General features: G+C 40.7%; 1 protein-coding gene across 2 annotated transcripts in view; it reads left to right on the top strand.

The window, feature by feature from the left end:
* The first annotated feature begins 504 nt into the window (after positions 1-504).
* The window catches only part of myrip (myosin VIIA and Rab interacting protein), a 185,788-nt gene continuing 180,292 nt past the window's right edge, over positions 505-6,000 (top strand). Inside the window, exon 1 of one of the 2 annotated variants that reach the window (XM_031904076.1) lies at positions 505-869. The gene's annotated coding sequence lies outside the window, so the exon portion shown is untranslated. The remainder of the gene's footprint in view (positions 870-6,000) is intronic. The other variant, XM_002938306.5, reaches the window with a different exon arrangement.

The following is a 6,000-nucleotide window of genomic DNA, read 5'->3' as shown; positions in this document are numbered from 1 at the left end:
AATGCTCATAAAAACATTCGGAGCACATCTACATCAATTTATTATTTGGGTTTAGCTCTTCTTTAATGTGAAGCACACTGCATAGGGTAAACCATTCCCCGAAATGCTAAGAATGGGGCAAGAATGTAGCCCAGATTCTGCTGCAGTGACACATAAGGGGCATTTAGCCAGAGAGGCTTTATCTAACTTTACCCTTGTCAGGACGCTGACTTCATACATATATACCTTATGTGGTACATACGTGTGTATGTGTTTGGAGGTGGGGTAAAACAATCAATATACCAATAAACACATATGTATAAATGCACACAGCAAAAAAAAAAATAAAAAAAAAACCACTGCCCACCATCATGTTTTCCTCTATATGTAGTGTGATCAAATAAATATGAACAGTGATTCTAACGTAAGACAGAAGAGCTGTGCTTTTTCGAGCTGCAAGGGGGATTCTGGGTGTTGTAGTTCATCGCCTGAAACATGACAGGGAGCTGCCCTGCTATGGCACACACATCACATGCCTAGCCATTCATACAATGCAAGTGTTTCTCCTACGGGGACTGTCTGGCTCTGCCCCTTCCCTGCGCCACTGATTGGCCGTGCCCTGGCACCCAGGTGACTTTCAGTAGCCAGGCGCTATTGTGACCCCGCTTGTGCAGCCTACAGTACCACCCAGCCGGCCAGCCAGCCAGGGAGCAGCGCTGCAGTGCGCACACACAGCACTTGGGTCTGCAGGCTCCGCTTGTCATACATCTGCCAGTAGCAGCAGCAGCCGACTGGGTAGGAGAACGCCGAGTATCCCCCCATCCAGCTGCAGCTTGAACCCCAACACCGCCTGCTGATTCCCCGATCTACCAACTTAGGCTGGCACACAGGTACCATCTTGCCTTTCCCCTTCTATTGGCATCTACATGGAGGGGGTGGGAGGAGGTCAGTGACGGTGGCTGGCGGGGCCACTTCTTTCCACTGGGAAGGATGTGGGTGCTTGGGAGGGTGCAGTGCCATGCTGTACTGTAAGGTGAGGAGCAGGGAGCTAAGCTGGTACCCTAGCCTGGCACTGGCACCCACTAGCTCAGTGTAGGGCATGGGCTTGTGCCATTATAGCAGTCTGGTCCTGCTCTCATTACAAATACAGTAAATGGCAATTACAAGTGAATGGATGACATGTGAATCTCCTTACAGTGGCTGCTGGGAATTACCAGGTCCCCATGGGCTTGCTGAGAAGCTGCAGACCTTGCAGCAGCCAAGGATATTACATACAATGCATCAAGCTTTTTAGTAAGAGAAAGTGGTTTATTTTTGTCACTGGATTTTGTTAATGTGCTGTTAACATGCAACATTGTTTTCAATAATGATATTTTATAATAGTTCAGTGAATTACAAGTGTGGAAAAAAATGTTTTAGAAAAGTGCTATAAACAAGAATGGGAGAGGGAGGCAATTCTGATCTGACTGACTGGCTGTTGCTGCTGAAATTGCAGTACATTCAAAAATCAGGTGAAGGCATTTCTTTATAAAAAAAAAAATGAATCATTTGGGCCATCTTTGGCTCTGTGAATGGAGGTGTGATGTGTTAGACACCTCTTCACTGCAGGCATTGGGAAATATAATGCAAAATAGATCTGAGAAGTTGCGTAGTGATGCTGCATTATCACACCTAACCCATTCACGTATAGTTCTAAGGGCATGCACAGTGCCAGCCTTGGAATGATTTTTTTAGTACCCATACTCTGTATGTGTTCATTACTATACATTATAGCCATAGGTTTGCACGCAGCAGCTACCAACACCTGAACCCCTAAGCTGCTGGGAACTGAGTTTGATATTTCACAGCATTCTCCCATATCCTCTCATTGTTGGGTTCTGATACTATTATAGCTATGCAGGTATAATAAGTTCAGTGACTAAATTTGGATACAGATATGGTATCTTTCCACCATACAGAGTATGTATTATGCTTGAAAATGAAAAATGAGGATTGATTTATGATTTGCATGAATATACTCCAGCATTGTTATCATCAAGTACAAGGTGCTGTTTTACTATTACAGTGTAAAAGCAAATGGAGAATGCTACGGCTTTGTTATACGATATCTCTGGTACTTGGTTGCACATAGGAAATCCTATAACTGTGTTACAGAAAAAATATATCAGTACTTATTTTCCTCTCATGAATTCACATGTTTTAGTGCATCTGGGGGCAAGTGGTCTATTTTTTTTTATACAAACTGTGATTTAACCATTTATTTAGGATGACTAAATGCAGTTTTCTGCATTTTTAATGTCTTGTGAATGCATTGCTCCCCAAGTTTACAAGCACCTTTGTGCTCCATCACATTGTTGCGCACACATTTGCCAGATTAAAAATTAATATGAATCCTTGAGTAGAATATAGTGAATGTCATTGCTGAATCTGGCACTCTTCTTAAAGTAGGACACAGGTAACGCAGTGCATCCCTTTTGAGCCCACACCCCAAAATACACATGATTTAGTGGGAAGGAGACTATCATAGCAAGAGACTGCATTTGCCAAAAGTGTGGTCAATATTACTGCCCCATAGCCCTGAGGTTCTATGGGACTGCTGGGCATTAAAGTGGTGACTATTATATTTTATTAGATTGAAGAAGAAGGCTGGGGCAAGTTCTTGTCTTGTACATGGACCCAAAAGGTCTTGTTTCCACCCCAGAGTCTATGGACACACAGAGCAGTAGAGAACTACAGTCTTCTGGGGACTGATAGAACAAGAAAAGGGAAATTGCTTTCTAAATCAGTAGCAAGCACTTGCTGTCTTAGACAACTCAATTTAAAGTTGGCAAAGGGGTAATTAAGACTAATGATGTGTTCATGAAGACGTTGGTTCCCGAGCCTGTCCTCAGGCCAGTACAGCAGCGAATGTGTTCAGAATCTCATCCCACAAGCACAGGCGTCTTATTATGTGGATGAATACATTTGACTAATTCACTTATGCTAATAACCAGTTAACCTTCTTACTCAGAAGTGTAGGGTGACTTTTGTACATGGGATTTTTAAGCTTTAGCTGTTGGGAGATGCTGCAGGACAGGAGGAACAGCAAACACAGGTATAATAACCTGTTAAGGTGTTAAACCTATTTATTGGTGCTCTGGATAGTGTCTTGGTGAGACTTGGTATCCATGTCGGAAAGTCTTCTCTCAGTGGTGTAACTACTTTGCACTTGGCTCCCCTGCAAAAAAAAATCTTGAAAGGGGCCCAGCGCAGAGTAGCAAACTTACCAGGCCCCTGCCCTGACGCAACTTCCTTTCACCCTGATGCATCCCCCTCGCTTCTGCCCATTCACATATAAATCCCCGGTCCCCGTGCACTCTCCTACCTCGGAGCCAGCGGGGATTTATATGTTAAACAGAGGAAGCAGACATGGGGATCACGGGGGGACAGGGGGGCCCAAAGCTTCCTCTATTGTTACACCACTGTCCTATCTTGATTAAACAGGTACATGTGTCTTTTCTCTTTGAACTAACATGTGCTCTTTGTCTTATGTTTTTAGACATTCTCTTCTATGGTTCAATTGTTGGTTTAGGGGCAAAGAACCAATATGGCCCATCACCTGGGTGGCTAACTTAGACAACAATCTGCTTGCTAATATTTACATGTATGGACAGCTTTGGTGTTTTCCGTTGTGTAGTAGTAGTAAGCACAGCCCCTTTAAGATCCTTTTCAGTCATAAACAGTCTACAGTTCAGCATAGGGTTTTGTCATTTGCCGATGGTACAAACAGCAGTAGCTATAGAAGTTTAAAGGAGACATATAGCATGAGTGAACCCCTCCTAATCTTGTAGGCAATAGTGAATAATATATGGCGCCAGACAATGAATTATTATTATCTTAAAAAACAACCCCTTTATTGGAGCCCCCTATAGATCCTTTCTGGCCCCTGTCCATGTTTCAAATAAAGGGTGGGTTCTAATAGTCTATGCCAAAAGCACAGTAGGAGGGGGATAGCCAATCACAGCCCTGCAGTCACACAAGCGAAGACAGGCTTCAGTTACCTATCAGGTCAGCCTAACTGCAAGGTTTTTAAAAATTTCAATAAATCAGCCCAAAACACATTTATTTTAAAGCAACAGTTCAGTGTAAATAGGCTGTGCAAAACAAAAAAATGTTTTCAATATAGTTAGTTAGCCAAAAATATAATTTATAAAGGCTGGAGTGAGCAGATGTCTAACATAATATCCAGAACACAACTTCCTCCTTTACATCTCTGAAACCTGCTTGCAGTCAGTAATCAATCGGAGATTGGAGGGGGCCATATGGGACATAACTGTCAGTTAGTTTGCTTTTGAATCTGACCTGCGTGCTCACAAATTAACTGAACAGTTATGTCCCATGTGGCCCTCCCTCAAGTCACTGGCTAACTAAGAGGTTAGAGAGCTGAAAGGAGGAAGTAGAGTTCTGGCTATTATGTTAGACATCTGCCCACTTCAGCCTTTATAGAATACCTTTTTGCCTAATTAACTATATTACAAATAATTTTTTTTCACACAGCCAATCTATATACCTAGTTTTATTTTTACACCGAACCTTTCTGTTAAGCACTTTCCTTCTACATTTAAAAGAGTATAATACACTGGCACATTCTTGTTTTTACACACTATGTCCCCTTTAAAGGTAAGGTATGTACTCCTTGAAGCGTTCTGTGATGACCTACACAAGTAAAAGCTTTTTTACTTGTGAGCCACACTCAGATGTAAAAAGTGTTGGAGAGCCACACAAGCATGAAAAAAGTTCTTTGGGGTGACAAATAAGGGCTGTGATTGTCTATTCAGTAGCCCCATTTGCACTGCTGGCCTGTAGGAGGCTCTGCTTGGTGGAAAACTGTGTTTCAGTGCTTCCAAAACTTGTCTCCAAGCCAGAAATGTAAAAATAAGCACTTATTTTAAGGCCACTGGGAGCAACATCAAAGGGGGTGGTGAGCAACATGTTGCCCCTGAGCCACTGGTTGGGGAAGTTTTATCAAATAAAGGGCTTTGCCAGAAACATGTTGTGTTCACTGCCACATTATTAAAACTATTTTTACTACTAGTTAGGAACAACTCGCCTTGTAACCCCTCCCCATAGCTACACCTGTTTCACAGTACACATGATAGATTGTGGATATGGTGGGGCTTACAGGAGGATTTTTATCTTAATAGTCAAGTCAAAACAGGAACCGCTTTTGTAGCACATATTATTTTTAAAAGATAATTCCCAGCTGAATCTTCACCTTTAGCTAGCATTTAAAAATATTGATACAACAAATCAGTAGATCTGTACTTGACACTACAGACTCCATAATGATTGTATAATTAACATAGCTGCAAACATTTATCACAAGTGCTATATAACAAGTGATAACTGACACTGGAAGTGTGTTGCAACTTATCAGCCATGGCTTGTTAGAAGACATTGTGCTTAATATGAGTTTCACAGGTTTAATCCAATATTATATATTTATTTATTATCCATTGCATAATGTATGGCATTTTCAATGTATTTAAATTCATTAAAATGCACAAATGAGACAACTGTACATTTTAAAAAAATAGGCAAAATATTTTGTGGTTGATTTACTGAAATTTGTGTTGTGTTTTTTTTTCTCTTTATGATTGGTTCAGTTTGGGATGAAATGTAAATTGAATTCACTTTTTGCAGACATGACTCTTTGCAAATGTGATTTTTCTTTATCTTTCTTTTTTCTTTTTTCATGTTTCCTAAATCATTTATTGACTTGTCCTCGGGGTTTTTTTCACCCTCTCTGGGGTGAGGAGATCTATTCAATTCCATGACAAATGTAAATGTTTTTTTGCAACAGATTACCCACTTATGGGATAGTCTTGCTTGGGAGAAAATAAATTTTTTTTTACATGTTTTCAATCAGAATTTAGTTTACTAATAGAACATTTTGTGAAAACAATATTTCCTATGGGAAAAATAAAACAAAAAGTTCAATATTTGGAAACAAATGTTAACATTAGTAAATAAGCACCTTGC

Source organism: Xenopus tropicalis, chromosome 6 (genome assembly GCF_000004195.4).
Source record: "Xenopus tropicalis strain Nigerian chromosome 6, UCB_Xtro_10.0, whole genome shotgun sequence".
Lineage (NCBI taxonomy): Eukaryota > Metazoa > Chordata > Amphibia > Anura > Pipidae > Xenopus > Xenopus tropicalis.
Note: the sequence above shows the minus strand (reverse complement) of the source record. Positions and strands in the feature narration are given on the sequence as shown.